The following is an 8,709-nucleotide window of genomic DNA, read 5'->3' as shown; positions in this document are numbered from 1 at the left end:
ACTTACATGCTGAGAAATGATGGTAGGAAAACATTAAAAGCTTTTGCTCTGAAAAATTAAATCATTATGCTTCTGTAAGAGCCAAAGGGAGAGGCGGCTCAGCAGTTAAGAGCACTGGCTGTTCTTGCAAAAAACCCAGGTTTGGTTCCCCAGCACCCACATAGCAGCTGACAGCCATCCATAGCTCCAGTTCCAGGAGATTCAACACCCCCCTCTGACTTCTGTGGGCACTGCATAACACAGGTGCATTTACACACATACAGGCAATACACTCAGACACATAAAATAAAAATAATAAATGAAATAATTTTTATAAAAGAGCCAGGCTGTGTGTACAAAATTTGTATGTGCTTCAACAATAGTTTTCATTCATTGGCATGTGCCAATAAGCAGCATTCATTGGCACATGGAGTAAAAAGTGCACGTGTGTGTGTTCAGAGCCAAGTCTGCAGTGAGGGTGCATGACACAATGCAAGTACCCCTAGGAACACCTACATTTTTTCAGAGCAAAAGCTTTTAATGGTTTCCTACCTACAGACATTCATTGTGTGTTTGAATTTGACTTGTTTGTTCCACGTTCAGAAACCTTTTAGTATTGCCAGACTTTTCACAACCCCCATGTCTGGCTACCCCCTATGGAGTCTCAACCCACAGTTTAAGAAGCTGACCTCCAAGGCACGTCATTTCTCTGTCCCCCTTGTCAGACAATTTCCTTGGAAAGAGTTGTCTGTCTTCTATTTCTTGTCTTTCCATTTTCACCTGTCTACTCCAAAATGCATGTGCACACGCACGTGGGCAACACACACACACACACACACACACACACACACACACACACCCCACAACATTCTGGCAAAGTCATTGCTGACCTTCACGTGGCTGAATCCAGAGCTCAACTTAGCCTATTAACAGTGCTTGATACACTGGATTTATCCTCGCCTGTGGAAATACATCTTTTCTTTGATTCTAGGACATCATCACCCTCTCTTGATTACCTTCCTCCTGCTCTGCTCCTTCCAGGCACCTCCGATGAATCTGCCTCTCCTTCCTAATCTCTAACACTAATGGGCCTGAGATTCAAATCTGAGATGTATTCACTATAAGCTCGCTTTTTAGATATTCCCAGATGGTCTCTGATCTTTAAATACAGCTACATATAATTTGAACTTCTACCTTGAATTCCTATGGTTCCTTTTCCAAATGCCTATTCATTATCTCAACTCAGATGTCTACTAGGCATGAATATGAAATCATAGATGTTAATGGTATTGATACAATATTAATATAAATGCTGATCTTTAATACTGATATATAACTGGGCACCAAATCTCTCCCTAATCACCAGGAACATGTTCCTCTCTTAGTCTTCTTCATGTTAGTCAATAGTAACTCCAGTCTTCTACTTTTCAGGCCAAAATGTTGGCGTTTTCTTTTTCTCCTATTTCTCATTCTTTCTCAGTTCTTGTCAGTTCCATCAGATAGTAAAATAGGAATGCCTTCTTGTTTCCTAGTTCCACTTGCTTGGAAGACCTTCCTCTATTCTTTCGCTCTAAGGTAGTATCTATCTTTGATGGTGAGGTATTTTTTTCTTGGAGGTTGCAAATAGATGGATGCTGTTTTTAAATCCAACCCGCTAGTCTGTGTCTTTTGATTGGGGGAATTGAGATAATTGGTATTTAGAATTATTATTGAAAGGTATATAATAATTCCTATCATTTTATTGATTTTATGTTTAGTGTTTTTCTAATCCTCATTTGCTTAGCATTTTAAAAAGTTATTTATTTTTATTTTATGTGTGTGTTTTGTTTGCTTGTATGTAAGCATACCACATGCATGCAATGTCCATGGAGGTCAGAAGACAGTACTAGATCCCCTGGAACTGGAACAGTTGTTAGCTGCCATGTGGGTGCTGGGAACTGAACCTGGGTCCCCTGTAAGAGCAGTCCGCATTCTTAACCACTGAGCCATCTCTCCAACCCCCTTAACATTTTTTTTGAGGCAGGATGTCACTATGTAGCCCTGACTGGCACCAGAAGTCTACTCAAGAATGAAGTCTGCTCCGGAGCAAAGACAGATAGGCCACAGCCTATTGCTGTGAAGCCTTTCCTACTTCTCCAGTTACTCTGACCCTTCCCATTGTAGCATGACTCTTTGCACTTGTGTTTTCCTTTGCATATAAACCTTGTTGTGTTTTTAGATCTGTCTTCACTGTCAAAGGAAAGATTGTCCCTTAGCATGCCCGGAGCTTAGTACAGTAGCACTAGTTCCAATTTAGTAAATGTTATTTCAGTGCATAAATTAAATCACATTTAGTGATGATTAATAGCTTTAATATATTTTATAATGTTCTTAAAGTATTTTTAATAATAAAGCAATTAGCTTTAATAAGGTATTTGGAAAATCTCATAAAATAATCACATAAATACTTTACGCATATACTGAAAGTCATGTATATAAATAGGTAAAAGAAAATGATTTTGTGCTATATTTAGTAGTTAACTGCACTCCAACTATCAGATGGTCACAAAATTGGCCAAAAATATTTTGAGGATCACCTGGTAAGAATTGGAGAGGGATGTGGCTGGCTTATCCTGAAGATTAAAATACATTCCCATGTTGATATTCAACGATTTACATATGCAGCTCCCATTGATGCTGATGGAGATTGTGCACATAAATTCACACAAATGGAAATGAGAACACATCCCTAGCTGTGCAAACCAGGAGCATACGGAAATACAGTAATTCTAAAGCCTGAGAAACAAAGCTCGTAATTAAAACATGTGGCTCTCTCTGTGGCAGCAGACTGAGTTCCTTACACACTGGCAGGCTCAATTCACCACAGTGTGTCTACAGCTTCCCAACCTAGATCAGTCCTGGAAGGCAGCAGATGCTGGTAAACCGTAGCCTGCCTTGGCCAGTAGAAAGGTTGATCCATTATAGGAACCCCAGGGGAGAAACAATAGCAAGAGAAAAGAGTGGAGTCCGGTCTGAGACGCAGAAAACTTGCCAACAATCCCTTTGTCTCCTGCTCCTCTGCCTCAGTCCTTTACTGTCACGTCTGTTTGGAGTAGGATTTCTTAATCTAAGAATTTTTAATAAAACCCAAATAATCTGTTCTACAAGAGGCAACATGGACAGCTGATTGACTCACAACAGGACATACAAAAGCTCAGCTTGAGCGAACCATATAGCATTTCTGACAGCCCAGATCTCCTCTAAGGGGAACACAGTGTATAATTTCAAAAAGTTGTGACCATAATCACTGTCCTTTTTGCTTATGTTTTTAAATTTGGGGTTTTGTGTGTATTTGGGTGCACTGTGGGGCAGGTGCACATGCACGTCATGAATGTGTGTGGAGGCCAAAGGTGGGCATTGGGTGTCTTTCCCAGTTGCTCTCCATCTTATTTATTTATTTGTGCTTATAAAAGGGCTTAAATTTGGGGCTGGAGAGATGACTCAGTAGTTACGAGCATTGACTGTTCTTGCAGAGGATCCCGGTTTGATTCCCAAAACCACATAGCAAATAAATTCCAGTTCCAGGGGATCTGACACCCTCTTCTGACCTCCAGAGGCATTGTACAAAATGGGTGCACTTACACATATGCAGGCAATGCACTCATACACATAAATTTTTTTTTAATTTTAGTAATTACTTAAATTTGTCTTAAATGTATTGTATAAGCAAGCATCCTATGAAGAACCATTTATGACAGCTCTGTTAGGCAGATTCTCTCTTTTTAAAAAATATTTTATTTAGTCTCTGACAATTTTATGCATGTAGGTAACATATTTTGATCATCCTCACCCCATTTACCCTCTCTTATCCCCCCACACCCTCTGAACCCCTTCTTCTTCCCAGAACATCCCCCTTTTGTTTTCATATCTTTAAAAACATGATCCACTGAGTTTAACTGAGGTCACTTACATGAGTATGGGTAGGGGGTTATTTACTGGAACACAGTTGTACTGGGTAGCTTCAATTGTCAGTTTGAACACCTGGAAAGAGGGAGCTTCAACTGAGGCATTTCCTCTAACAGATTGGCCTATGAGGCATTTTCTTGATTGTTGAGTGATGTGGGAGGACCCAGCCCACTGTGGCTGGTGCCACCTGTGGGCAGGTGGTCCTGGGTTATATAAGAAAGCAGGCTGTGCACAGGTCAGAGAAGCAAGTCAGTAAGCATTCCTCTGTGGTCTTTACTTCAGTCCCTGCCTCCAGGTCCCTGCCCTGAGTTCCTGCCTTGGCTTCCCTTGATTGAAGAACTGTACTGTAAGCTAAATAAACCTTTTCCTCCACAAGTTGGTTTTGTTCAGTTTCTCACAGCAATAAAAAGCTAACTAGAACAATGAGTAGCTTACCAGTGGCTACACCATTGAAGGAAAAATGACTCCCCCTTCCCTAGCAGCCATTAACTGCCAGTAGCTCTTCAGCTACAGCTTCTTGAGCTCCTCCTCCATCTGTGATACAGTATTGACTGACTCCATCTAATACAGGTAGAATGCTGGGGTTTCATGAGTGCAGTGGCCATGTCACAGCTTTCCTCCCCATTCTCGGTTCTTACATTCTTTCTACCCTCTCTTCTGCAGTGTTCCCTGAGCTTTAGAGTGTTGACATACACGTCCCATTTATGACTGAGCACTCAACAGTCACTTATTCTCAGTACTTTGACCACTTATGAATCTACATTAGCACTGTTCACTGCGAAAAGAAGCTTCTCTGACCAATATTGAGAGCAGTATTAATCTACAGGCACAAATGTCTAAGTATTTAAAAGGCGGTTTTGACACCATACCCATTTAGGAAACAACAACAATAGATTCTCCCCTTGGATCTCTGTGAGTTTAAGGCCAGCCTGGTCTACATAGTGAGTTCCAGGCCAGCTGGGGCTACAGGGAGACCCTGTCTCAAAAAGACCAAATATGTATATTCTTAATATTCCTGTAGCAAATTTACCTCCTAGGTGTTTAAAAATTCAGTGTGTGTGTGTGTGTGTGTGTGTGTGTGTGTGTGTGTGTGTGTGTGTGTGTGTGTGTGTGTGTGTGTGTATGTGTGTGTGTGTGTCTGCGTATGTGCATGGGGGTGCCCTTGGAGTCCAGAGAGGTCATCAGATACCCTGGAGCTGAAGTTACAGGCAGTTGTGAGCTATCTAATGTGAGTGCTGGGAATCAAATGCTGATTCTCTGAAAAGTGCAACAAGAGCTCGTAACCACTGAGTCTTCTCTCCAGCTCTACCTCCAAGTTTAATCCCAGCAAAAGCAACAAAATTCCATATTGAACATAGTGTACTGAAAAGTCACTGAATTTAGAATTAACAACATAGACTCAAGTTTCACAAGTCACGAAAGCTCTCTGAACCACAATTTCCTCTAGTGGGAAATGAAAGGCAACAATCTTTGCCCTACTCATCTCTTAGGGTTAATGGGAAGCTCAAATTAAAAATTAAGTGAAAATGTTTGAAACTGGGCATAGTGGCTCAGGACTTTACACCCAGCACTTGGGAGGTTGAGGCAGGAAAGCCACTCTGAGTTCTAGGCCTGCCTGGGCTAATGAGTGACACACTCCTTTTCAAAAAAAAAAAAAAGAAAAAAATCACTTTAAAATGCAAACATCAGTTCTTACACTCAGTAGTAAGCATTTTTTAGAATTAAATATATGTGTTGCCCCCTAAAATCTTCAGAAATGGCTCTTTTGCTGAAAAGTAGCTGAATATCCAACAGAAAGTCTCTTTCATAATTCCCATTCCTTGGACCAGTGGGATGACTCCGTGGGGTAAGGTTCTTGACCCCAATCCTGACCATCTGAGTTCAATCCTGAGGTCCCACATTGTGGAAGGAGACAGCCAACTCCCACAGGTTTTCCTTTGATTTCTACATGTACACCATGGCACATCTACACACACATGCACATACATACATACATACATACATACATACATACATGTTAAAAAATTCCCTTTGCTTTCTCCACCAACTTTCAGCTCATATATATATAATGATTTTAAGTACCTTGTTTCATCTATGAATATTCTAAAGCTGCTAAAGTATGAAACTCCAACAGCAGGAGAACAAAAATCTTTTTCAGATTCATGTGACTTCCTTTCAGTCTTATTTTGAACCCAGTAACTACTATGTGCAAGGAGCTGGGATAACCTCTGTACGAGACCCCTGCTACATCCTCACCATAAATATCCACAGTCAAACCCACATGAGTGCTGTCATTCATACATTGAATCCATGCACTTACCTTCATCTCCACCCACTCCCCACCCTGGTCCAAAATAATACCATTTTGTCATCTCTTTTTAAAAAATATTTTATTTTTTATCTTTACTTTATGTGTACAAGTGCATTGCATGCATGTAAGTGTACCTGTGTTGTGCAATGCCCGAGGAGGTCAGAAAGAGTGTTGGATCCCGTGGAACTGAAGTTACAGATGGCCATGTAGGTGCTGGGACTCGAACCAGCATCTTCTGCAAGAAGAGCCACTACTCTTAACCAATAAGCCATCTCTCCAGTCCCCATTTTATCTCCTCTTATGCAGACTACCACTACTCCCTGCTAATTGAATTTCTGTCATTCTCATATAGGCCCTTGATATAATCTTTTCAAAGCCCATCACCTCTTATAGCCCATTATGCTAAAATCCAACGATGACCCCCAGCTGTTCTAAAGATAAAGGCTAAACTCTTCAACCAGGCCTACAAGAGTCTGCACATCCTGGGTTGCCTACTTCTCCAGGTTCATCAATCTTTTTTCTGTAAGCCACATCATCTTCTCTGAAATTCTTCACTAGCATCATGTCCTTCCTACCACAGGGTCCTTGAATGTGTTTTTCCTCTGCCTCTTCACCTAAATAGCACCTGTTCGTGTTAAGTCAAATATCACTTCCTAACAGAAGCCTCCCTGTCCTCCCTTATTTGGCCAAATCTCCTTTCATGTGGTCATGAACATGGCCCTTATCATTTGATTATTGCCTGTTTCCCCCAATGAACTGTAAATAGGTTTGTGCCTGTTTTTGCTCATCACTATTCTCAGCACCTATCCTAATGTGGGGCTCATAGTAGCTGCTCGATTAATATTTATTGACTAATTCAGTAAACAAATCAACTCATTACAGTAATGGGTAAAGCAAGTCAGTAGCATATTCCCAGCAAGCAATAATGTCAACCCCGAGAGGGCAGGGACGTTTGTCTCTTATTCATGGATGTACCTGCCCTGCCCATAATAAGGCTTGGTACACAATAATCACCTGAGAAATATTTCTCAAATGAATGAATAAATAAGATAAATAAGGAATAATCATAAAATATAGCAAAGTGCAATGTACTTCTTTAACTCAGTTTGTGCATTTGTTAGCATTTGCAGCAGCAGAATTCCCTAAAGTCTGCAACATAACCACTTTCTTGCAGAGTGATCTTGGGAGTTACATAATTTCTTTGAAATTCTGTTTCCTCATCCTCAATGTGAAGATAAGGCCATCTGTTCCAGCATCCTTGCAGGGCTAGTGTAAGCATCAAAGGGGATCCTGTAAGCTCCAGATGTCCATGCAGATGAGGAGGCTGGAGTAAGCATTTCTGAATATCTGCCAATCTATGGGTGCTGACTGTGTATATTAGTCAGGGTTCTCCAAAGAAACAAACCAGTAGAATGAATATATATGTATAGAGATTTATCAGCTTAGCTCACAGGATAGAGTCCGAGTAGTCCAATAATGGTTGCACCACACTGGAGAGGCTGAGACTCTGTAGTCGCTCAATCCACGAGGCTGGATGCTTCAGTAGTCCCAATCTGGCACTGAAGATCTGACGAATTCCAAAAGATCAGATAGTCTTCAGCCTACAGCAGCAAGACAAATTCACCAGTGAGAGAGAAGGCAAGCAGCAAGAAGCCTGGTGTTCTCTTCTGCCATTGCCTTTTATACCAGGCTGCCCTCAGAAGGTAACACCCACATTTAGGGTGTGTCTTCCAACTTCAGATGATCCTATCAAGAAGATCTCTCTCATTTGAGTTAATCCCAGATCCAGTCAAGTTGACACCCAGGATTAGCCATCACAAATCCACCCCTTGTCAACTTGATACCCAATAGCATCTCTCTATGTCATGCTTAATTTTCAAATGAAAACAATGTTGAGGTCATAATTTCACCTAACATGATATAACTATCCCATCATACAATGACCAATGCATTATATATCTTAGAGTAGGTGATAAAGTCTTTGAGGAATGCTTAGTCCTTTAGTGTCTCATAACCCAATATAGTCATATAGGTTCGTAACACCTAACCACTATTACACATTCCAAAAAAATAGCACAAGTATCTGCTTAACATATGTGTATACGTGCACAAGCTTATTCTTAACCAAATTGGACAAAAATATTCATGTCAATTACAATCCACATTTCTGCAACTGATAACATCGCCTAAGTTTCTATTTGTAGCTATCTTCCTCTAATACACATTCTGCATTTCCTCCACCATCAGCAAGCACCTCTGTAGGTCTTGGCTCTTTTGATGGAGGAGTGACCTATACTTTCATCCTTGAAGGGTCTGGGCCATTTTTTGTCCTGTCTGGATTGGGTTGTTGCAGTTTTCCCATTGACCTTAATCACAGGACACATAACACCAAAAGTCGCCCTAAGGAATCTCCTGCCTTCCAGATATAATCTTCATTACCTCCATTGTGGAGAACCAGTCCAATTTCCCCTTAA

This window comes from Nannospalax galili, unplaced genomic scaffold, assembly GCF_000622305.1.
Source record: "Nannospalax galili isolate Female #2095 unplaced genomic scaffold, S.galili_v1.0 scaffold553, whole genome shotgun sequence".
NCBI classification, from domain to species: domain Eukaryota; kingdom Metazoa; phylum Chordata; class Mammalia; order Rodentia; family Spalacidae; genus Nannospalax; species Nannospalax galili.
Note: the sequence above shows the minus strand (reverse complement) of the source record.